Source organism: Vespa crabro, chromosome 3 (genome assembly GCF_910589235.1).
Source record: "Vespa crabro chromosome 3, iyVesCrab1.2, whole genome shotgun sequence".
Taxonomy (NCBI): Eukaryota; Metazoa; Arthropoda; class Insecta; order Hymenoptera; family Vespidae; genus Vespa; species Vespa crabro.
Window position 1 is genome coordinate 73,130 of NC_060957.1, and position 27,130 is coordinate 100,259.

The 27,130-nt window shown below is 33.0% G+C and overlaps 1 protein-coding gene across 1 annotated transcript in view; it reads right to left on the bottom strand.

The window, feature by feature from the left end:
* Window positions 1–26,780, bottom strand: part of LOC124422655 (chondroadherin-like protein) — a 74,365-nt gene extending 47,585 nt beyond the window's left edge. The window contains exon 1 of the mRNA XM_046959434.1: window positions 26,331–26,780. The gene's annotated coding sequence lies outside the window, so the exon portion shown is untranslated. The remainder of the gene's footprint in view (window positions 1–26,330) is intronic.
* Window positions 26,781–27,130: the final 350 nt, after the last annotated feature.

The window sequence follows — 27,130 nt, forward strand, 5'->3', positions numbered from 1 at the left end:
AGCCACTGTCTAGAATATTGGCAGCATCAACGAGCATTGCTATCTTGAATGACGTTTGTTGAATACTTTTATCCTCTTTTTGTATCGCGAGTGCGTCGTTAAAATGGGAAAAATGATAGGAATCGATACTAAGATTTCTCGTTCGAAATTATCCTGTCTAAACGATGCGCGTTTCTTCGCATCAACGAGATAAATCTGTTGAAAGTGTCTACGAATATTAAATGTATATGAAGAATATCACGTAAAGGAATTACTTTGCTTCTACGAAGAGAAGCGAATCAATGTGATCGATTATTAATTTTATTTTTAAAAATTCCTGAAGGAATTAATAATTATAATAAACAGTTATTATTTTATTTATTGCTTAGGTAAATAGATATTTTACATTAAACTTTAAGATAACAATTGCTTTAGGATAACATTTAAAATGTAATCTCTCTTCTCTCCTTTCCCTTTATGTCAAAATAGAAGAGTTCTATCTCTTAATGCGATAACGTACAAGTTTATTTATCGAATAAATCGTTTGTTTCGTAATAAAGGAAAATTCAGGCCTGTAAAGCGAGCGCAGTCGTTTATTTAGAAAAGAAAAGTAGTCATTTGCATTAATCGTGTGAATTAAAAATCATCACAGATATTTCTTTGTCGAAATTGATAGATACATCTGCGACTTAATATTCAGTTACGATTTGAAAAGTCATGCTCCTTGTATAATTCCAAAGTAGAATAAAATAGTTTAGTCGCTTTTCAATGAAATTATTGAGGATGATGTGAGAAGTCCTCAGTCTCTAGATAACCACGTAACAATTATTGCGCAAATTATTACTGACGTGAAATAAATTATTACTAACTGAAAAAGCTTGACCGTCGGATATTCGAACATTTCATAAATTCGGATGAATTTTATATTGCATTTTGAAAAAGGAGACAATATTGCAGAACGAATTAAGAAAACATTTCTCTCCTATTCCTCTTTCTCAACAAACATGAATTTAAGATGAAGTTCAGTGGGTCAGTAAGTACACCGAACTCGAAGATTAATCTTGTTATTTTCGTCGACGTATTCATAAAGATACAGGATATTATCCACGCAGATAAGAGGATTTATAGTGCGCTCGTTGAAAGCCGTTGTACCGGAAGCAAATGTATCGCTACCATTCTCGCGTAATGCCAATTACCGTACATTGTTTGTTACATGGGAAATGTGGAAAATACAATACTATTATCGAAAGCGATCGCGTTATGATTCGCTTAAGATAAAATTTAGAATTAGGAATGAAGGATGCGCGATACATTTTGAGAATTTCGAGGCATGACGTAAAACTATGTAACGCTTGAGAGTGGTTTAGAAAAAGTGGATATCTTAAAAAAGATTGTTGCAATTTATGAGTAACTGGGGCAGAAGGCAATCGTTCATCCGACGTAAAGAAGTTGCATGCTCAAAATACGATAACAAACGTAGAATGAAAAAAGAAAACTTCCAGGAATAATTCCAAAGAAATTGCTAAAAATTTATGAGACGCGATAATATTATCGCGAGAGAAAAAATTGTATGAAAGTCGATGGGAAAAGCAAGTTGCCATGTTTATGACAACATACTGAAAAGATATTTATTTATTCATAATATATGGATCAAGTACATTAAATACTTCATGAATGTTGAAAAAATTTATTTTAAATATTCATTGAAGAGGAATGCTTCTTAAAATATTTCTTAAAATATTCCTACGAATCAATGTAAATTAATTCTTGAATTTTGTTTCTGATAATTGTACGAAATTCTAATAAAGTCAAAATAACTCATTGAGTCATGAAAATATAATATATAAAAGATCGTTTCTTATCCGCGTCGTTAAAAATTATGAAAGCAATCGTTTATATATCTTTGAATCGGTCAGACTCAAGGATCTATTGAGAAAATTAACGCTTCGAGCGTTTTTCAAAGTGAAAAGTACTTTTACCCGTTATCTAAAAAGCGAGTCAGCTTTGACGAAAAAAAGCACAAAAGTATCGACATAAATCGAGAAAATTCCAATATTCATTATCATTTTATAGAACGATTTCTTTATCTTGGAGTGCGATGTACTTGGTTGTTTCTTTTTTTCTCCTGCAATAATGTTTATTAATGATATAACAACGAATCGATGCATTTGCTCTTTCTACGACGATATCTTTCTTCGACGGTTATTATTGTTTTGTTATTTTCTTTCCTTTTGCGTTCTTTTATTAGGCACTACTCCCGCAACGCCGCAATGCGTAGGCATACACTCTAATACTTTTTTAACGAGTCCAGAAGAAATTATTTTTTTTATTTAAAAAATATCCGCTGTGTGTGCGTGTGTCTCTCAATAATCAAATCAACCATTTTACAATCAACATTTTTAATTCAATTTCTAAGAGGGTCCATTTTGTCACAAGAGTAACAAATAGTACATGACTTATGTTAGTTTAATTCTTTCTAGTTTCCCTTCTTTATTAATGCCTTATGCAAATAAGCAAAGTTCTTCTCCCTCAAAGCGAGATACTTATCTCGAATGTTGCCCGATCTCATGATTTATTTCTTTCTCGTCGAAGATATCTCGAGAGAATAACGTTATACCGATTTTTTTAAAGGTTACTTTCTTAATGACTTTAATTCCAAGATCAGACGAATGGATTATATTTATTATTAGTCATTTATTATTAGTCATGACTTTTCTTTCATGAAACTTTTACCTATGACCGACTGTACCTTGATATTTAAATGGATATTCATTTTATCGATTGACATAAATACATACCCTCATAATAGTTTCTTCGAATAATCGAAAAAGATTTTATATCGAGAAAAAAGTTTTTCACGAAAATCATCCAATAGAGAGATAATGACAACTTTGTTTTCATCTTTAATTAGTTAAATTTATCTGTTAAAGAAAAAAAAGGTAATCGCTGATCGATTTTATTTATATCGGTTCATTTTTTCTTGCGATAAATAACTTTTCAATGATATCAAAACTTGAGCGTATTCCCACAACTTTTATGGACTTTTAAGGAAATCTCATCTCTCGTAATGCAAGAATTTTGTTATGTTTAAGGCCTGCAGAAAAGCAGACGCGTTTTCTCTAAGATATTACGTTGCATTTTTTACATTTTTTAATACGATATGGTGTACAATAGAAAAATATTCGTACATAATTTACATATGTAAATACGAAAAAATGTTCTTTCTTACGTGGTAAGTTCATTAATCATTTGCATTAAAGTACTGCGATTTAAGAGATAAATAAAAATCCAATTTATATTTATATGATCTTGAATGAACAGATTTGTTGTATTTAAACAATAAGTATTATATTCAACGAGACTATTTTGTTTAACCAACCAGTTTCCTTGTCATGATTGGAACTAAAATAAAGACAATACAAAATAATATCCTAATCTCACGGTTAATTTTAATAGCGAACGCAACGAATAAAAAATTATTGGAATGAAAAGTTACTCTTGAATTTCGAAGCTCGCACGTGCATACCTATGCATATATAGCTCAAAATTAGATATTTTTCTAGTTGATGACAGATCCTGTCAAAGGATGTAATTAAAATTCAACGATCCGAATGGCCCTATTGATATAGTCAAGGATTTACTGATTAAGTCTGTGTTCATACAACAGGTGTCCCGAAAATTCTATTGGCAGAACTGCTGATAGTTTTCCATTACAATGCGAGAATAATCAAATATATTTGAATGGCATTTAGCGACCTATGGATCGGGCTTTATTACGTGGTATGTCTATCTTGATAATGTATATAACATATACATGTAAATATTATAAGATAAAATAAATTTCATAAACGAAATAATTTTCTATAATTTATTAATGAAATCGGCACATTTTTCTTCATATTTTAAATTGATTACCATTGTAATTCCAATTGTGGATTAAAATCCAACAGTCATTATTCTGAATGGTGGAATCAAAATGCATAGGTAAATTCGATGTACGATATCCTGCCGAGGTCGGCAAATCTATCTACGTTAAATATGCAAAACACTTTGTTAGTATTATGGAACGTTGAGTACCGCAAATGACAGCGCAAATGTAAGCGCTCACTTTAGATTGTTATTCGCGTCAACGATAAACGAGCAACCCATCTTTACTATGGATATACTGAAGTTTAAAGATATTCACCTATTGCAGTTTACGACAAGGCAAAAGGACTTTAAATGAAATAAAATAAAAGGCATAAAAGAAATAGATAAATGTTAAATGACTGTGACTTTTTATATAAAAAAAAAGTGACATGCCATTCTAAATATTAACTTTTCCTCTGACAAAATCAAAGAAAAAAAGGCCGCGAAGCAAAACATTAAAAATTTATAATTAGGAATAAGTTTTAATATTATAATGAGAAAATGATTTACATCCTCTGGCATTTTCGAAAACGTCGACTAAACAATATGTCTTCGAATACATCGAATAAATCGATTTACGTCGAAAGTTAACTCGATCTCGTGTGGTTGGTTATAATCTCCCGCTGACGTGCACTTCCTACGGTCTCTCTTGGAACTTTTCCATAATATTTGAGTCTGTTTTGAAAGAACTTGAAAAGTCTCGTATATTCTTCTATATATTTTTGAAAAGCCTAGAAATGGCAGCGTCAGCTAGGATAGATATTCCTGCGACAGACACCAAACAAATCCTATTTTTGTTCTGTCTGTTTGGCTGATGAGATAAAACACGAAATCTAACGCTTCTGATGTTTTTACACGCAAAGAAGTCTCTTCTTAATATTTAACTGAATGATTCATGACCGCCGAGTAGTTGAAGAATTTCCGACGGCGATGCTGCAGAATCGAATGCAGAATAGCGTGATCAAGTTTGCCGAACGTCAAGAGTAAAAACATCGTAAAACAAGAAATTCGATACTAAAAACGATAATCAAATCTTAATCCATGTCATGCTCTCGTAAAATTGTTTTTGATAAAGTATTACATTCAGTTTCATATCATAAAGTTTCTAACGTGCTTTAAATTATCAATGAAATTACATGCTTCTAGTTTATAAACCTCATGAATTTCGTTTAGAATTTAGAAGACGTAAGATGGATTAATGGCGAATAGCCACTAACTTTCAAAAGAAACTAGCATGACGTCCGAATTAAAGATTCTTCAAGTTGATTATAAAATGTGGCAATTAAAAGTTGCTTATTGAAAGGATTGGAAACGATTGAGAAAGACATTATTTCGAATCTACTACTTCAAAATAAAAATTTAATATTAGTAATGTAAAGAAGCTTCTTCTTCGTTTCAAGAGTCGAATTAACTTCATCAATGTTCCAAGAGAAGTTATTTCGTTATTTCGAGTGCTCTTTCCTTTTCGTTTAGGTTCGTTAAGAAAACTATCGTTGCTATCGAGATTGTCTCGTTCAGAATCTTTTTTTTACGCTTCAATTAACCTGATTGATCAGTTTTATTTCTCTCAAACATTTCGAACATATGTCCAACTTTTTTCATCGTACGATCTGACATTTTCACAGATGTTCCTTAAAGAACCGCGCGTCGACCTTTTTTCTTTTCTCCTTTATTCGCTTAATAAAAAATGTGCATCGACTTGTGCATTTTTGAAAATGCAAAAATGCAAACTTGACGTACTTTTTGCGACGGCGAAAGAATCTCAAGAAAGAAAAGAACATCAACTGTTCTTTCTGAATTTTTCCATAGATCCTATTCTTCGCAGCAAGACAACGAGTGTTCGTTTTGTTGCATGGAAACATTTTGTTCAACCAATTACGATCTTATTACTTTTAATTGACAATTCTTATACGTAAGTGTGTGAGAGAGAGAGAGAGAGAGAGAGAGACGAAGAACGTTATCAAAAATTACAAAGGCAATAATATCATTTATCGTAACTCTTAGGATGCTACTTTAGATAGGTAGAAACATTAAACAAACTACATTGCATGCTATTTATGAACGCACGCATGTATATGGGATTCGTATTGATCCATATTTACAAGTTCTTGACACGAGTATACTTGACATCAAGAACCTTTCGAGAAAGATATCGACGTTCGATAGGACTTGCTCGCGTTACTTATAGAACACAATCAATATATCGAACGTAAATTGTCTGAAGATAATTACCTTTATTAGAGACACGATTAACGATCTAATATTCTAGAGCGCAATTACTCGCACTATTAGAGACACGTTTGTCCTTCATACTTATTATTGATACCACTTCTACATAAGGCCATAATGTTATGCTATATACTCGACTGTTCATGTCGACAAAAATAAAATAAATGAACGCTCCTTCCAAAGAGCATTTCTATTTTATGTTTATTTTTTCTTTTTACAATCTTCCGATAAATATTTACGAGATCTTTTCGATGCAATCTACCGAGATATGGTACAAGTACAGTTAGATTTGTTTAACATAAAAAAAAAAAAAGAAAAACATTTTAAATGCAAAAATACAGATATCAAGGAATGTGATGTGTTTTATTATTATTATTATTATTTATAAAGCGGTGACAAAACTTCTCTAGACATATTTTTACTCTTCGATATTATCATCAGAGGATGGGGATCGTTTATAAGGATTAATTAATAAAAGTTTTAATAGAATTTTAAGTAAAATTATAGAAAATAATATAAATCAATGTGATATATCTAATTTAATATTATAAGATTCACAGAAATTAGTAAAAATAGCAATGCAACGGATTTAATCCGTTCATATATATTATCACAACTATGTTGCATTACATAGCGATTATAATACAATATAATTTTGACTTTGCTATTAACTAACGCGTTTTCGTCGAATGCAAGTATTAATTGCAGTTCCTCGAGTGGAACAGCTTCGATGCAGTATATTACGATTTATTTTACGAATAGAGAATTGCCTATGCAGATTATAATCCGAACGTTATGTTTTAAGGTTTAATCGAGCAAAGTGTAGTATTTAACGTTATTTTATTTGTTCGTAGGATTTAATCGATTTCTCTCTCTCTCTCTCTCTTCCTTTTTTTTTTTTCTTGTTTTTTTGCTTCATAATATTTATTCCGAAGGATTGATTTTAAAACTATGATGCTTCGTTTCCTATATTGATTTCTCTAAAATTAATCATTATCTATAGTAGAAGTTATCGATATTTAAATAAGTATTTCTTTCTTCATTGCAATTTAATATTCTTAGCAACTCGAGATTGTATGAATTTTATACATTAAGGTACTATTTCCTGATCGCCACGTCGTGTTATTGAGAAAACGATGACATAACGAATATAAATATCGAGCAGGTATTTATCTTACTATATCAACCAGATATTAGGTAATGACATTTTTCGTGAGAAGTAAAATAATGGATGTTCTTGAAATATATTCGCTATTGTATTATATAATCTGATTGGAAGAGTACATAAATATTGGCATAGGAATTCATCGACATTTTCAGCATTCACTGTGTATAAAAATGTTATTCCACTTTTTCGATTTATTTTTTCATGGAGATTTTTCCTTGCTCGATTAGACCATTATTTTCGAAGCATTCTGTATACATACATGCATACATGCATACATACATGCATGCATACATACATGCATGCATACATACATGCATGCATATATACACATTGAAAATTCTAATATTACTTGTCTATATTGACCTATTTTCTTAGTTTTATAATATCACGAAAGTAGTTTCTGTATTTTCTATCAAGAGAATGGAATAAACGTCGATTTGTACAATGGTCCGGGAGGAAATTGTGGAGTACCTATGTAAAAAAGAGTCCAATTAGTGGATTATTTACAAAGTACAGTTACTATACTTGATATAAATACTTCTCAATATAAATATTACATGGAAGATGTAAAATTAATCAAGGTGACGATTAATCGGCCAAACGAATTTGGATTTATTTATCAAAGAGTTAAATCTATTTTCTGTTCTTGTCCAGAAAACAAAATGTTGAACGATGTATTTGTTAGAAAAGTTACAATACTTTGAAAAGTTATTAATACTTTTGAATGATCTAACCTGAAGAATTTCATTGAGGTACTATCTTTTACCTTAAGGCTAATAATTCAATTAAGTAGTAAAAGTCAAGAGATATAAAAAAAAAGAAAAGAAAATTTGGAAATATTCAATGAAGCGAGGAGGAAAAACGATTACTCGTGAAAAATCAATACAATTGGTGAAACTGTTATCGAACGAAATGTGAAATCAGAAACTGATGCTGTTTAATCAATAATTACTCTTCTCCTCAGGAAGTACCGATGTGTATGCAAGGGACTCCCTAAATAATTCAATTTGCAATTTCGACAACTTCGTCCAAGTTGGATAATTATCCTATCTGGACTTAGACAATTTTAATTGGATTTCAAGTAATATGAAAAATGTAATACTTCAACGTGATTTATTTTGAAAGTTGACCAAATTTGATACATAGTTGCAATTCTCTACATTTCTTTCTGCAATTGGCTGGATATTAGTTTGAATAATTATTTGGGCTTTGATCATGAAGAAGCTGTTAAATTTTCATTGTTTTACTTTATAGCCAACGTTATTGAGAACGTTGATAATTAAATTGAATCGATCTAGTATCGATATAGTATTCTCAAATTCACATTAAATCACTCGATGGGCATAATATTTCTTTTGATAAAACTAATTGATAAAGAAATTTTCCAAAGTGAACGATGAAAAATAGAAAGAAAAATGATTTGGTATAATGAACACATGCTTTAAACTAGGAACATTTTCTTAACTAATTTTCCTACGCTGCGTTATTCTAAGAATTTCATTGAAATAATTTTTCCAAGATTGTTTTCTTTTAATCTACGAGTACATTTATCTACCTTATTCGAATTGGAAAAGGTGCGAGAAAAATAATGTTCCATTTCTCGAGACAAGGATACTAAAGGTATAAGAACTAAAATATATTGGGAACCTTTAATTCGAGCGTTTCCCTCTATGGTGCGAATAATGTTTGATATTTTGAAATATATCCTATATATTTCTCCTGGCAATAAGGATTCGAGAATATGTATAAACATTGCCTTTATGTCGAGTAATAATATTCAATCCAAGGATTAGGAAGAATCCAAGGCAAGGAGAAAGTGAGAGAGGTTATACGTTATAAATATAAAAAGGTTTCTTTCTACCATAATATCAACCATCGATTTAACCTCTTAAACTTTGAAGCAGCCATTTATTGTAGTATCGAGCGATAGCTTGACGAGTTCAAAGATATCTAACTGCGTTTGCTCAATCTCAAACGCGTAAAGGACGCAATTTACAAAAGGTAAGATTGTTTTGATCGATGCAAAGAGCACCGTTCGTTGTTAATTTAACCGATTGTGATGCGAGTAACAATGCCTTCGTTGAGGTAAACGACGCTGCCCTAATGCATTGGCATGCATATTAATGGAAAAGTGATTCCTTCTCTTCCTCCGTGTTTTGATATTCCCATGACAGGCTCAGGTACGTCAGCTTGACCCGAAACCAGCTTGTGTTTCTATAACGACGTACATATCCTACGTGTATGTATGGATGCACAAGTGACATTTGATATGTCAAAATGAAATAAAACAATAATAATGTTTAACTATTTTGAATTATTCCAGTAAGCCAAAGATAATATTTCAATTCGACTTTCATTATATTTTTTTTTTGTTTTTTTTTTATATTAAAACTATTTCTAACCGATATCTATTTCTGAAGCATTTTTTCTATATCTTTTTATCGGAGCAAGAGAAAGTTCATTGTCGGTTAAATGACATTCTATGAGTATACGTTTTCCAAGAAATTTCTTCCGGGGACACTTTGTGATATAAATCATTATAGATTTCTTTCTTTATCACGAAAAATTATAGCGTCCTCGCGAGGAGAATCAAATGTTCTCTCTCTCTCTCTCTCTCTCTCTCTCTCTCTCTCTCTCTCTCTCTCTGACTTCACTGGTTCTACATCTATATATAATAATCGCGATATTATGCTTTGAGTGTTCCAGAAACATGCATATTCAGATTTATGCAAAAATAGAGCAGGCTCTAGTGTTATGGATAAAACGGGAATATCGAGTGAGAAATTTGAACTAGGCGATTGCGAACGAAAAAAAAAAGTTCGATCTAGTTCGATCGAAGGATATAAATCGTTTTATTCGTTTCGTAAGCGTAACGCTTAGTCTATGGATATTGCGTAGTTTTAATCCTTACTTTAAGCCAACGTCAAAGCGTTAACGTAAGCTAGATTAGAATTCTCTGCAGTAACGAATGCTAAAGCGTGAATCAGTGCTGTGTCTAGCGAGCGATGAAATAGAAAGACAGAAAAAGGAAGAGAATTTTACGTTTCCACTATTTCACGAACCTTAACTAATAGAATTTTAGGTTATTTCCATTCTACGAGGGTCTAAATTAAACGGTGACCGGAAATGTAAATGTGGATAGCGAAGGTATTCACAGGAAAAACTTTCAAGACCAAGATGAACGCATCTGATTTCAAACTTATTTCAATATAATTATGAATGTTCCTCGAGGAAATTAATATTTTAATCAACTTCGACTCAATTACCTTCGACAGAATATCAATACGAACAATGGCACGTTCGATGATGGCACATTTGTGTCGTTATTAATTCGAAAAGGGTTCCTTCCTTCTGTCTTCAAATTTAATACAGATAATTTTGTTTGTAAATATCTTGATGGAAAAGATGACGTTGTACGAAAAAGTTTCGTCAATATATTTGCCAAGGTATTAGTCAATGTGCATTTTCGTGACCTATATTTTTTTCATTGCCTCGAACAGGAAACAGAGAGGTATCCACAGGTTACGTGTTGAGCATTTCGTCACGTCATTTTGCAGAAGCACGTTTCGACGTAATCGGTGGTGAATATAGAGTAGAGTTTTTGTTACTTTGTATCCAGGGAATAAACTCGAAAAGATTTATACGGTGCATTTATAAAGTTTAAAGCATGAGAACAGTTTCGTAAAGAAAATGTTCAAATTTTTAACGTTTATACTTCACAAGAGACACTCGAAAGAACTTAACCATCTCGTGAATATTTCAATATTTATTTATTTATTAAACATTCTACTCTTAGTTCGGAAAATGGTCTCAACTTCGGGAGACTTCGAAGAATAATTATCTGGGAAGGAAATCTTCTTCTATATGGAAAATTTTCATCGAACAGTGAGAAAATAATTAAGTCGTTTGAAATATAATAACATAAATAAATAATTTTATCAATGCGCACTATTGAATAACATGTACAGAATGAACATTTCGAGGGAAATTAAACGTTTCCGGTTTGTTTATCGAATTCTCCATTCGAATGCGAATTAATTTAAACTTTTGTTATTAATAATAATTACACATATAATCGTTCTCTCCCACCGGTAATTTTATTGATTCAAAGTTTTAATTATTACCTCGATAAAACTTGAAGGAAAAACCAATGATTTGCATGATTCGACAAAGTATCAAATGGTATGTCCTATCAACGATGAAGCGTATATTCGAACGTTAATAAAGTACACGATCGGTCGGCAGTGAAGTGCAAGTTCGACCGTTAACAGGAACATGTACTTGCGAACGACGCTGCCATAACGAAAGAGTTAAACGTTTGTTTAATCAAATTTATTTGATACGATAGAATTTCACCGATCTTTGTCCCCAAAATAATCTAATATTTCATTTACACAATGATATATAATATATGAGAATTAAAAAATAAGGTGAAAAGTTCGAGACTCTATCTATTATGGTCCAAAACAGACGTTAATTGGTGGCAATGATTTCAAAAAGTTTCCGATTAAACGTAAAGAGATATGGAGAGGAGTGGAAAGAAAATAAAATAGAGCTGGTCGAATAAACACTTCAGCTTGTACGTAAAAATAATTAACAAGAAGCTATGTCGATGTGTAGTGAATAAAGTAGTGATGTAAATGAATTATTGAATAGACTTGGGAAGGTCTAGGAGAGTTTGAAAACGCACGCTTGCACAGATCCGATGACAGTGTACTATTTTCGATTTGCTGTAACATTGCTTGGAACTTTAGCATCGTTGCATGAGGAATTGCGGAAACATGAAATATCTAGTTTCGAGAGAGGGAGAGAGAGGAAAAGAGGAAAAGTTTCCTTCCGTTGGTTATATCGAACTTTTAGATTACTATACAACGTTATATGTACATTGCCCGTGTCCTTAGGATACCTATAGAATACAAACAATATCGAACGTAATTCACGCATGAGACAGAAATAAAAGTTTAATTTGCCAGCAATCGATTAAAGGAATTAGTATTCTCAAATGTTAAGGGAAATCCTTCAATCATTTTTCCAATCGATTATTTATTCTGAAAAATAGGCTGCGATTCGCGAGAAATTAGTTAAAATCTATGTATGTTGTAAATAATGTTTTTTTCTTTTTTTTTTTTTTTTTTTTTTTTTTTTTTTTTTTTTTTTTTTTTTTTTTTTTTTTTAATGAATGAATGAGTTTAATTTTAACAAATCATTTAATTAATTTAATTTAATTAATGCAATTAAATCGTAGTAGGTCGACTGACGGAAGAAAAAGTTTTGTTCGTTATTCTTGCATGACTAAATTATATCCTTCAAATGAACTCGGGTCAGGTTGGAAAATAAAAGAAGACGATGCAATGATTATGAGTCTCATACAAAGAGAATAGAATAATTTAATTACCAGTGAACACGATTCTGGTTAAATGTTCGAAATCGAGCGGAAATTTTTTGATCAATCTGCTGAACGAAGAAGGACGAGGAACAAACGTATCATTTTTCTTCTCATATTATTTGGATATTAGACGAGAGAGGCGAGTATACAAGATGAGAGAACTTTTGCTTTCCGATTCTCATTCATCGTAACTACTTACTCGGAAAAACTGCATCGAAGAAACTTTCTTCGCCAGAACATAAGAAAAACATGAGCTTCGATTTTTCTTTCTTTCTTTCTTTCTTTCTTTCTTTCTTTTCTTCTTTTTCCTTCTTTTTTCTTCCTTTTCCTTCTTTCTTCTTCTTTTTTGCGCAAAATTTCCCCGTATCCCCGTCAAGAAATAAATTTATTTTCTTTTTTAATGCGATCGTCCGTTAGACTGATTTAAAAGAAGAACAAGAAATTTCTCAAAGTCGACGATTTGAAGAATGAGAAAACTATAATATCACGAGCGACGACGGTATACGGCATAAAGTCGTTCACAAATAAAAAAATCCCTCCGCTAGATGTAGCGAGTGCAGGCTGGTGTTATTATTCAGAGTTCTTCAACAAGTGCACCGTGCAGCAGGTTTTGTATATCCCGTTTCGTACACGTGCATTAGCTCGCGTGCGCAAGTGTCCTACAACCGTGAAAAGATTTACGAGTATTTCATTTTTGCGAGGACATGCGAGTTCCATTCAAAGAAGACACGTAGCCTTACCCTTTTCTCTTCGCCTCTAAATTAAAGGTTTGTTCTTGTTTCATTGAACTTACTGCACGCAATCGTCATGCAATAACTTTTGTCCGATGAGCATAATTTACTTTCGCGAAAGACTACATATGCAACAAGAAGTATGTGCAACGTATATCATAATATGACTCTTATACAGACTCGTTTCCCAGAACAATGAGCTCTCGACATTTAATTGGTGAATTAATTAATCGCTAAATGACACGGAATTGGATGATATTACTTAAAAATTTACGTTATTTTACTTATTGATTTACCCAAATTGTATCGAAAAATTTGAAGGTTTGAAAGTTTTTCATTGATCTTATATATTAGATACGAATTAACGAGATAATTAACCAATGAAAATATAAATCAGTGTACGATGATCGAGGTAAATATCGATTGTGTTATAGCGCAGAGTTTAAATAAACCACTCTAACTTCGAACTGATCGAACTTCTTCGTACGTTTACTTATGCAAAATAGAACATTGATTTTCCGATTTTAAACATACACGCTTACTTAGCGTACACAATCTTATCGAAGTGCATGTTATTCTATGCTTTGTTACGTTTCTATATCAACTGTCAAAGAAGTGATACGATAACAAGACTATGTTGTATTCCAGCAAAATGATAAAAATAAAGGAATCGAAAAGCACGTACGAAAATTATTTTCATCGCGGAGATCTCTCGGTGAGGTAACAGTTTAATTTTCAACTTGTAATTATGCTCGATCGATTTACTTGCTAATTAAACGTTCATATAAGACTTTCATATCTCAAAATGAGCCATTACTGTGGAGGATGGATTATCTCTCTCTCTCTCTCTCTCTCTCTCTCTCTCTCTCTCTGAAGGGTCATATCTAATTCATAATATCGAATGATTCTTTTCTATTGAAAACGTTTCAGTAACGTTAATTAGAACTTATTATATATTTATGATGAGAATTTATTACTATCATTAAGATGAAATAAAATTGTATTTTTCTTTAAATGGGATTCATTTTGAAGAAAAACCATTTGATCGATTTACTTGTTCTACTTTCTATACATACACACGCGCACGCACATTACATCAATGTGCTGTAACTCATGAAACATGCGACTGATTTTTAATTCCCATGAAAATTGTCGTAATAATTGCAAGTAGACGAGTAGTAACATTACTTAGGGCATTTAGCGCATTTGCGAGAAAAGTAAACCTAATATGAGTCACATACTAAAGACACGTATATGCCATGCCCTCCTCTTATAAGTACCTACGTCTAAACTCTTGCGACCCCTTTACTCGTTGCGCTTACTTATTACTACTTCTACCTTCTTTATAGCCATTTACCACCACCACCACCAGCACCACCACCACCACCACCACCACTTACCTTTTAATTTTACGCCCTTTTAATCCTCGCTCCAGCACCGAAATTTCGCCAAGAGCTTAATCGTTAACATTGAAGATGTAAAAGTTTATAACGAGAGAAGTTCTACAGATATTCAAAGGCGTTTTATTCTCTATAATAATTATTCCCACTAATCATGCTGGAGGAGAGCAATAAAAAAAATATCCAAACGTTAAACATGACGTTGATCCTGATAGAAAAAAAAATTCATTGGATATCAAAGTGCGTGTCCGATTACATAAATTCCGCGTATAAATTGAAATACATTAACGAAATGTGAATAGTCGAGCGCAATTTTATCGCTTACGGCAGAGTGTAAAGTAACACGGAAGGAAGTAGAGAACGTTGAGAACTAATGAACAAGAAAGAGATGGAAGAAGAGAGTAAAGATAGGTGCAAGTTTGGTTTAACGAACCATATGGAAATTAGAAATAAATTTCCTTAGTATCGTTCCACCAAAAATGTAATTCAATCGATTCTCCCTTATTAAATAATTCAAAGGTATTATGAAATTGAGCTCTTTTAAACAATTTCGTTAAACAGACGCAATTACCGGCCGTTTATATCAAAAGTTCGGAAAGTTTTACAAACGCTATAACAAACACTATTCTTTCGATGCTCTTTTGATATGAAAAGGAATAACTTTCAAAGGGATAACTTTCTATTGTACGATTCAAGTTACGATAACACCCCTGACGGGAGTAAAGAAAAATATAGGGTATTCTCGGCCGCAAAAGATATCTAACTTGCATGGGGATTTACCTTTTACTCTAGTTTTTAACGGGATCTGGGTCGAGTCGATAGTCGTGAAACGCTTAGAATGTTTAATTAAATAGTATTGTCGTTCGTTTCAGTTATTCAACCGATTTACCTTACCTTAGCATTCCAACGATATAATAAAACGCATTCACTGCGTTAATTGGAACGAATATCTTCCGTACGAATTTCTCTCAACTTGAGAAATTACCTAAATTCGATTCAAGAACAGAGAGTGAGAGAGAGAGAGGTGTAGGATTGTCGGTACACCACCGACTTAGGTCGATTAGTGCGAACCTACGAAGAGTGAGATTATATGCAGAAACGCGGTAACAATGAAACGATATCAATATCTATACTCAACTCTGATTGATTCCAACGATAAATCTAGTTGAGAATTTTTTGGCGATGAATCATGGCCTCGATCTTTTATACGATTGCTTGCATACACTTGGGATTTACTGGAGGTAACTAGAAAGAACGTAGACTCTGATCGATAGAACGCGAAACTTCTTCGACTGAAAGCATTCACCTTCTGCACCCATTGGGAATCGACAACCTGATTTCCCTATCCTTGTATACGTACTATATAGATATATGTGCGCTTGTCAATCAAATACGCGTTAGTTTTATTCAATCCCTCTTAAATTCGACGAAACAAATTCGAAAATTCTCTCTTCATGATCTACCCGATTTAAATATCCTCTTGTCTCGTTTTTATATTTGTACAAAATAATCCTCCTTCTTGATTTTATCTTCATTGTTAGATTCATCCTCATAGTTACACCGAAACTTTTGGAATTCTTTCACGCGGGTAAATCGATTTTCGTTTAATAACTTTTCTACGCGAAACTACTTTAACTTAAATAAAGTTTCCCATTTGATGAAAGAATGTTCCAAAGAGAAATAATTTATCGAAAAATTCGTCTCGTGAAATTTGCAAAATGGAAAATAGATAATATTTACGTAACTTTATTGGATCATGATTGAAAACGAAGTATCGATTCTTGTCTGTTAAGTCTCGGTTACGCTTAGTGAATTAAAACGTTCAACGCTTATCGACTTAAAAGCGAGTTTATCGTGTAAAAAAAAAAAAAAAAAAAAAAAAAAAAAAAAAAAAAAAAAAAAAGAAAAAAAATTGGCCCTAGGCTAACGCATCGGAAGAATTTTTCCCTTTCTTTTTTTTCTTCATTTAAGTTCGCATTAAGCTGTTAACCGAGAAATACGAGTTAACTCGTCATGAAAATGTAATTTTTCCATTGATACGAGAATAAATGAATCATTTGTTTTTTTTCCTTCTACTGCATTATACCTTTTGGATTATTCGTTTTACATTGCTTTAACATACCCAAAACTCTAAATCCATATCATTTTATTTTTTTATTAAAATAAATTTCATACATTAACGTTTACCGGTTGTAAATCTTCACGGTTAACGGATTGAGATAGTTCTCACGACATCTGATCTATAGGTTAGGGAGAAGCGAAATTGAAAATAAGAGAAAACTTCGGCTCGTTCTTGATCGAGTTGATGAAGACCGAGCTCGTGCTCGATCAACTTTGTGAACATTTAACCCGGGAAGACGAACAAAATTTCAACTTATAAAAGTATATTGAGAAAAAGAGAAAAGGAAAGAATCTTAATCGAATCTAAAATTAACTTCACGATCGTTCGTTTTCGATTCTATCGACGTCATCTTCCTTTTACTTTCCTCAAACAAAATCTATAATTTATAGATTGTTTTAAAGTCATCAAATTTAACGAATCGTTCTCGGGTTCGAAATAAAATCATTTGAGATTTCTTCATATTACCATGGCGTATCAGCGCGCGTAACCAATTACTTTAATCATCGCACTTGAAGACCAATAAATCCATTTATTTTTTTGTACAACGATAAGAACTTTTTCTTGGATTTATCAAGAAACTCTCAGTGGTATGGTTATATAAAATACGTCTGGGTCTTATGCTTTTGCATTTCTCCTTACGCTCAAGGCCTTATCAAGGACTTGCAATTCTATTCTCAAAAGTATTTAATGTCCTCATGAGAGACATTTCCTTTCTCATTGAGAAAATTTTCCAATAAAGTGTGAAATATTCAAACACCCATCTCGCAATCAAGAGGACGTGTCTAGCACTAAAATCAAATCAAAGAGTAAAAAATGGATTTAATATGAAAAAAAGAAGAAAGAAATAAAAAAATAAAATCTTTCTCATTAGTAGAAACAATCTATTGCGAGATTATTTCCATTAATAATGGAGGCAATTGAATTAGTACGGGCGCTAAATCAACGCTAGTCGCCAAGTCAAAATGAAATGTCTATCTAGAGTACAATCTACTTTGTAATTAATTCGATTTTTTCAATAAATAAAATCATTTAAAGGTGATTCAACATTTATGAAAACAATTGGAGATACTTTGTTAATAATTTTGGAGGAAAAATTATTAATAAAATTTCCTTCGTATTTAAATAAAATTCTTTTATCTCGACGAAAAATAAAACTTGCGACATGATGTTCGTGCAATAGTAAAAAAAAAACTGTTTATTAAGAAAATAATGTGAAAAACAAGTTATATGGGATATAAAAATATATATCGGAGCATGATGAAGGAGGCCATTATAAATACATGTATCGAAGAATTATCCCTCTGTCTCAGAGTTTTCTTAGAAGGCTAATGGGACACGAATAATTCAACCAATGTCAAAAGTTACGATCTATGCAATTTTCATTGGCTCTCTAGAGTTAATACATTTCTACGTTACCGTCCATTCATATGTTCGCTCTTTAATTGATATTTCAAGTGAAATTCCCAAAAAGACATTGTGTATTTTTCTATAAAAGTTGAAAACAATTCTTTTTCTTAACATAATGTGATCAGTATTATTGACGGAAATGCTTGTGTCTCATTTGACATGTCACTATTTCCTTAATAACTTTGTTAATTGGTTAATTTGACATTATGGTCGCTATTTCAAATTCGCTTTCAGATTTGGAGAGGTCTCTTTTTTTTTGGACAAGTCCAAGTGCATCCGTGACTGTTTAGGTCAGATAATGCAACTACAAGCGAAGAAGTAAAAAGTTGCATACTACCAAATTCTTGTCTATATAGCTTTTATTAAAGAAGCACGCACACACAAATTCTGTCTTTTTCTCTTGGTTTCATCGCGATGAACGTCATTATTGTATCTTTAAATACAAATAACAACGCACATTTTCAACGTTAGAAAAATGCAGAAAAATTATCCGTGAATAAGGAAGAACTTTGAGCATTGTGATACGATTTTATTTGAATATTTTATATTTATACGTAGGTATACTATGAAGAGGGACAAAAAAAAAGAGACGAATATAAAAAAAAGCATCGTACGAGTTGGAAAGAGGCAAATTAAAAAACTATAAACGAGAATAATTATTCATTATGAAAAGAAACTAGCCCGACCGCTTTTAGCATTCGTCACGGCCAATGAACTGCACCTCCCCAATCCCCCGCCCTTAGTTCTGTCATCATAATGATCAACATAATATTTGCATAATATTATATTAATATTATGAACTCTGCATAATAACTACACTCGTTTTATTCGTTTCTTTATTACCTATGCATTAGGCATGATCACTACTATAATATTATTGTATATTTTAATATTAAAATTTGTTTAAAAACGCGGCAATGGGAAAAGATCTACAGTTGCAGTTAATTTAAGCTCGAGACCGAACAATATTACGGCATGACGAGGTTTCATGAAGTCAGGTATTATCAAGGCATAAAACACTTAAAATATTATATTATTTATAATTATTATACGTTTCCTTGACTCGTTGAACGCTAAATGGCAAATTTATTTATAGGAACGGAAAAAAGAATCAAGGCGGGCAAAGGACAAATATGCCATCACTACGTGGAGAATGAATCCTTGAGTTTTTTCAAGAGCCTAAAATAAGAGATTTAAATTATACATGGCGTATACAGAGGAACAAATGGAACTTGGAAATTGCAACAGATAGATTTGAGTACAACTCGACTTTCCTGAGAGAAACGCAACTTTTTAGATTTTATCGTGATCAATTCATTATTAAGATAAAGTAATATATGCGTATATATGCGTATACGTTGTAACAAGTATAAGATTTGTTATTTAATTATAGTAAAGTAAATTTTTCATTTATTTAAAATCGTTTCGTTTATTTAAGTCTATTAAGACGACGCAACATATCGATAACATTAATGAATTATCCATCGGTCTTTCTGCTCGATCGTACGAAAGGTTCATATTGAAATAGGAAATCATTCTGAAACCAATCGAAGAATTTATTTGAAATGAAAAAGCAACAATTACGGTACATAAATAGTATATAAAATTTGGTTGTAGCTTCAAATGTTTGCTGATATATAGAAAACGGCTCACATCTACATTCGCGCATTTAAAAAATCTCATGACTCGTGCAAAGCTTCGACAAAGAAACAAAATTGTAACATTCCATTTCATTCGATTGAAAATTATAACGAGCCCATTCTTTTCGCAAAACTGATTCCATAAAATATTTCCCTGTGATAAAGTCGAAAAATAATCGAAAAAGTTAAATTATCGAATTTCTTCGATTTCTCTCATTTCTATTTAAAATTCACGATAAAAATGTGGAATACGAAATGGAAAGAAGTGAGAGAAAGAGAAAGAAAATGGCATGAAAGGAGAGAAAGAGAAAAAAACATAATGAAAAAAGGAATAAAGAAAGAAATGAAGATATGAAGAAAGGAAACAAAAAAGAAGTGTAGTATTAAATATTTTCTTCTTTTACGTAATAATTTCTATATACGTGCGCAAGGCTAGAATTTCTCTCGCTAGTAATCTCAGAATATAGAGAAAAGATTCTTCTTGCACTTTTTTCTCCCCCTACATTCTCTCCCTTACTCATCTCGCTTTTTCTTACCAAAGAAAAGAACTTGGTAAAATGTTAATAGACCTTGCTGCGCACCGTAGTGCAATTCAAAGAAGGCAAAGTTATCCTTATCGGGAAAAGGACGAAACACATCGCAAACAGAAATTCTGTGATCGTGATACTCGCTAAACTTCATTCTATACCTTTTCCAGCAATCATTTTCTAGAAATTCTCAGTTCGTAATTAAAAACAGTTCTGCATGCAACGGCGTAATCGATGGAATCTCATCTTTCCTGGAATAGTAATCTCACCGGTATAATTAATAACGCGAGGGAAGGGTGAAATTGTTGTTAGAATGTCTATTTAACTTTTTTCCCAAATACTTTTTCTCAACGTTAGTAGCCGGAAAAATCGTTACTAAATTAATAACGATTTAGGTCAATGAGATAAAACTTTTCATTGGCGTGGCAATATTTTTCTGTTACGTTCTTTACGTTCGCATAACGAACCATCGGATTCTACAATTTTATAGTAGAAAACTCCCCTCCCCCTGAAATGACCTAATAAACCATAAAATAAGAAATCTCGTGAAGAAGTATCCGGAACTGAATCTTGCCTCAAGAATCTCTTTCAAGGGTTCTTTCCGCATGACTTCAGTTATTCCAACCCTCCCGCTAGTCATTGCTCAGAGCAATCTGAAACTCACTTTTGAAATTACGAGACATTATCTTACCTTACCCCAATAAATCTTTCAGATATTTAAGATTTGTACGGTTACTGAAAAATAATTCTTGAGAGATAAAAATTGAGAGATTCAAATGGTAACCTTCGATAAAGAAGAAAATGATTTACTTGCATTTGGTTCCCTCAGAAAAGTTACTTTGAAAGGGGCATTTCTTTTTTCGCCGATACAATGTGCCGTTTGCCGTCTAATTTCGCTTAAACCCGTCTGGACTATAAAGTTCGACGACGCTCGTGAAATAACATTATCAAGGAGAAAGCACAGAAAGGCGAACGCGCGCGCCTTTATTGGATCTTAACGAAGAAGAAGAAGAAGAAGAAGAAGAAGAAGAAGAAGAAGAAAGAGAGAGTACCGCCTATAAAAGCAACCTTATATAAAAGTTCTCGAACGAAAGAAAAAAGAATCACCTTAAAAGCACCTGCCACTGCGTTTTCACGAGCCGTTGTCCCGTCTAATTCGATTTCGGTTTCGACTAGCCATATTGACCAACTTTCTTTTCTCTCTACTTCCCAGTTCATCGTATAACTCATTTGTACCGTGATACCTCGACGAAGAGAAAGTGAAATATAATCAATGCCTATCGAATGTGAAAAAGGACGATGCGCTTATATAAGAAACTGAACAACTAATTAACAGAACTTTTCTTATTAACGGAACAACGGCGTCATCGTATAATACGCCAAGCGTATGTATGATGCACGCACGTTACCTTTTTAATTTCCTTTGTAAGAGGCATACCAGTAGTAATGCTTGTAGCCTTTTTCGGGAATTTAATGCTACCAAGCGCGATCTCAAAAATATACAAGATCGAGATTACACTACTCGCCATTAGATACCTATATATTAGGTCGTACTGTCAAGCGCTACTTCCTTGGTATCAGCGTTTGTGACTATCATGGGATTGAATGTGACTTGACTCTGATGATTTGTACCAACTAACTGTACGGACTAACGATTGGAAAAATTAACGGAGGAATCGGAAGGAATGAACCGGATTAGTTCGTCTCGTATATGTTTAAATAAATATTAATTGTGTGTTCCCTGTACGCGATGTTATCACATTGATTTACAATACTGTTTTACTCTTTTCAAAAAGTAATTATTTAGACTGAAGATAAATGTCTTGTAAATCGTTTGGCCTACTACGAGGTTGCTTCTTGAATTTATTGGACGGCCTAGGACATTCCGGGAAGTCACGTTTAAAACATAAATAGGCCATGGTCCCTTACTCGCCTTTCGTTCATGCGAGAGACTCTTCGTGCTGAATAAAAAGACCCTTAATGACCTTTAAGAGGAAATATTTCGTGTGACAATAAATTACTTTCAAGGGTGTGCATATGCGCCGCACCAATTCAGGATTTTAATTGAGCACACCCATTCAATTCTGTTTTACTTAAATATTGATAATAAGACAAATATTTTCTGTCTTAAGAACTCTGTAAAAGGCAGAGACAAAAAAGGTCCGCGTCATGTATATCAAAATTTTCTTTTTCTTAACAAATAATCCTTCGAAAATGATAAAATTATAATTTCCCGATAGAAAAATGAATTCCTTAACACTTAACCCGTCTGCTAGGACACTGATGTGCCCTTTCTCTACTATCGATAATCGCGGTGACATAAACCTAATTGAATGAGATTAAATTACGGCTACTATTTAAGTTCTTGGAGATGAAAAAATTCAAAGACGGGACATCTTTGTTACATGAATCTGGAGGTTCTTACGTTCGAATATAAGAAACTATCCATAATGGGACGCAAGTAAATAATTAACCTAGCGCATTGAAAGAGCAAAAGTAACATATATTATCACGTTCATATGTATTGCCACTCTGTCTGTGTGCCATCATCGTGGAATACGTAAAATACATGTACGTATATTGTTGATACGTACATTTATGAATCTAATACAACGCACATAAAGAGAGAGAGAGAGAGAGAGAGAGAGAGAGAGAGAGAGAGAGAGAGAGAGAGAGAGGTAGATTTTATATGTTCATGGGAAGAACAACCGCGATGACAAAGGGATGAAACGGAAACGAGCCGTGCTGTAACATCTCCACACAAACAGGATGACCTAAGAAACACACACCCAAATTAGGACACACCCTTCAGGTTTTTATCAAAGTGCAATGTCTACATTTTATCACGTATGTAGGGTGTAACGAACGTTTGCAAGTATATGCCGAATAAAAGGTAATAAAATTTATCAAACATAAAAGATTCAGGGTGAAAGGAAGATATAAATCGAATAGTAGACACGGTACATGGTTAAATGAGAAATGTTCGCTTCGTGACATTTCCTTATTTATTTCGAAATAATATTCGTTCTAGTTTTGATATTTCCTGATTTTATTCGTTACAATTAAAATCCATTGATTTACCATCGAACGTGTAAACTGAAAATTTCATTCAAACGAATTGTAGAATCGGTTTTTCGACTTTTTGTTTATTGAGTTATAACAGTAACAGCCGTTTACTATTTACATCTAAAGATTTACGAGTCATAGAAAAAGGTAAATGCCCATTGATCGATATGATTGGTAAAAAGGATTAGAATTTCCGTTCTAATAAGAAGACTCGGATATTGATCGGTTAAAAAGAGAAGGAAATTGATAGGATTCGATGCGGCCGATTCATCGACGTATTTTTATATCTATTTCCCTGGCATATTTAAGGGAGATATAGAAATAGAGAGACGACAGAGAAGATAATACATTACGCGATCATTTATTTAATTACTGACTTGCTAGGTCGTTAAGGAACCGCCCAGCTCGTATTCTCTTTCGCACTCGGTTAGTTATTCGATGTAGTTGGCGTTTACTGTTCGAGAGTATGAGAAGAGATGAAGAGAGATGCCCCTATTGTTAATGTGAAAGAGAAACGAAAACAAAGAAGGAAGAAGAAAAGAAGGTTTCCTCGATAGTGGAAAAAGTTAATATTATGTTACCGTCGTTGTTCGCTACCATAAAGTGGCTAGGATTTACAGAACGGAGAAGGATCACCGCAGAAAAAAAATCCGGAAGAGACTTGAAAACACCCGAAGCCACTTGTTACGTTCGCCGACCAATAAGAAGTGAACTTTTCGTTCTATGTGTATGAAGGTATCAACCTTCGTTTGCAAGCTCTTTATGATTACGTTGCGAAACAGAAAATTAATTACCTCATGTTTTTTCTACTCGAGAAAAAATCTCGAGCAAAAAGAATTGCTAATAATTATTCTATTTAACGAATCGATTGTTATTTGCGTCAATTCAAAGAGTAGAAAAAAAAAAAAAAGAAAACGATGTCTTGTCCATTCAATTCGATGTAAATTACGTTCGACTGAAAATCAAAAGATCGTTAAAATTATCGGGGATGGTAACTCGTCAAAAACACGGAGAGAAAATAAAGAATAAATGACTTGTTATTTGAATTTATATTATAAAGAGCCACATGACGATATAAAATTTATTATTGAATAATATTAATTATAATATCTTCTTGGAAATCGTATATTCGTACGATTCGTACGATTCATGTGTATTCGAATCGATGGTTTATGAGCGACGTGCTCTTTACCATTGGCAAATTTCATCCTCCAATCGATGCAACCCGCTTATTTTTGTTGAATTCGGTACACAAAATATATACACTTAATGTCTATATCGTTTAAATGAAATACGAGTATAATTATCTAACGAGTATATACGAATTCGTATAGATGTACAATACATATTAATATAAAATAATATAAAATTAGTAACCATCGTTAAAAAAAAATTCAAAATAGTATAATCGTGAAATCGTTAATAAATATCAAAGAGGGCGTGCCCGTGAGTTAGATTAAAATATAGATGGATATACCTTAACGCAAAAGGAACATGCGAGATTACCATTAATACACAACCATTAAATCGAATAATTATTATTGGAGAAAGTAAGCCTTTACGTAAACGATCGAACGTGAAGCCCTTCGGGTTAAATATTCTACCTACGACGAAATCCTTAAGATTGACTAATTTTGAGCTTGATTAACGACAACTACTCATCAATGACAATTTCGTTGGCAATATTGTAAAGCTACGTTCGTTCGAGATATTTCCTTTGTTGCAATTGTTTGGCTGGTACAATTTTTACTTCCTTTCGAAAATTGCCAATTGTACTGATTTGAATTAAAGAAGAAAGGATAATTGTGCAATTTCTATCGGTAACCTGACTTATGAATAATGATTCCTTGTTCTCATAAAATTGGTAAGATCTAGTCGTAAAAAGAAAACAAAAAGAAAAAAAAAAAAACACAATTTTTTACAATGTCGTAATTTTCACGATTTTGTAATGAATTCCTTCAAGGCGATAAAGCGATAATAGAAATGGTGTTGAATCTCATGGGCAATTCTTGCAATTCATAGTAACAGGTGTCTGATTCTTGCCCGTCTCTTCCATCCGCTCGTCGTGAACAAAGGAAGCGCACCTTTGAACTTCCGTGCTCGACCCTCTCCAACTATACTACTCTTTTCACCGTACGTCGAACCGAAAGCGATCGATCGATATCTTTACAGTGATTTTGAAAGAAAGGAAAAGAAAATAAAGAACGATCGTCACTACCTGAAGTAAAGAATCACAATTTCCAATCCAATCGAAACCACAAAATTTCACTCCTTTCTGATCACGAAGGTGCCATTCTCAGTTCACTTACTGTCTCCTTTCTTCTCGTACAACATTCAATAAGCGATCATTGAGTGAAATCGAAAAAGCTCAAATAACGTTTGTAAAAATTGACGTTTCTCTGTGCGTAGGGACAACGAATGGAAGAAAGAATGAAAAAAAAAAAAAAAAAAAATTAAAAGGTAAAAAGGAACTTTCTACGATCGTCGAATAACTCGAATTGGATTGAAAAAAAAATAAATAAATACATATAAAAAATAATATACACCTATGTACCGATAAGAAAATAAAGAAGAAAAAAAAAAAAAAAGATCGTCGAAGAAATTTTTTTACTGTAAACATGATTATTGTAATATGAATCAGCGATTGGCCTAGAAAAAAAACTTGGAGCTTTCCCCTTTATATTCCACGCACAGGGCGAAAGTCAATGATATATAACTCATGTCGATAATATCGAAGGCGATGACTGCTTTTAATATATCACTGACCTTTCTTTCTTCTCCCGAAGAATCTTCCTTTCCTTAGACAAGAAGCGCTCAAAAATCGCGTCTCATATCAAACTCGTTTTTCTCTCTCTCTCTCTCTCTCTCTCTAGCTTTTCGGATCTATCTATGAACACGATCGAGATCACCGCACACACGAGAATGAGAGAAGAATTTAAAAAAAAGCGAAACTGATCGGAAGGGAGAGAAAGAGAGAGAGAGAGACCGTGCGTTATAAGCGTACGCAAGGTAGATAGATAGGTAGAGAGAGAGAGAGAGAGAGAGAGAGAGAGAAAAAAAGAGAGAGATAGGCGAGTCGGGCTTGAAGGTTTCGTGGAGTTCGGGATATTCTGAACTCCTGCCGCGCTCTGTACGTCACGAAACACGCGTCCCGACGCGCTCGACGTTATTTGTGAAGCGGGGAGATGACGGAAAGGAATTAAAAGGGCTACTGGTGGTGGTTGTGCTGCTGCGACACCAACGCCGACGCCGACGCCGACGTCGACGCCGACGCCGACGGGCCGAGCTCGCAGTTCGCACCTGCGCTTTGAATTCCATCTATCCTCTTTCTCTCTTTTCTATCTACCTATCTATCTATACGTGTCTTTCTTTAACTTTCAGATACGCCTCAACCGCTGCTCGTCGACCTGGAGCTTCTTCTGTCTTTCTCTCTCTCTGCTATTCTTCTTTTATATATATATATGTATGCTGTATGTATGTATGTATATATCCATCTGTATCCACAAGGGAGAAAGGCATCTTCTTTTCTCTCTGTATTTCTTTCTCTCGAACCTTTATCTCTGACG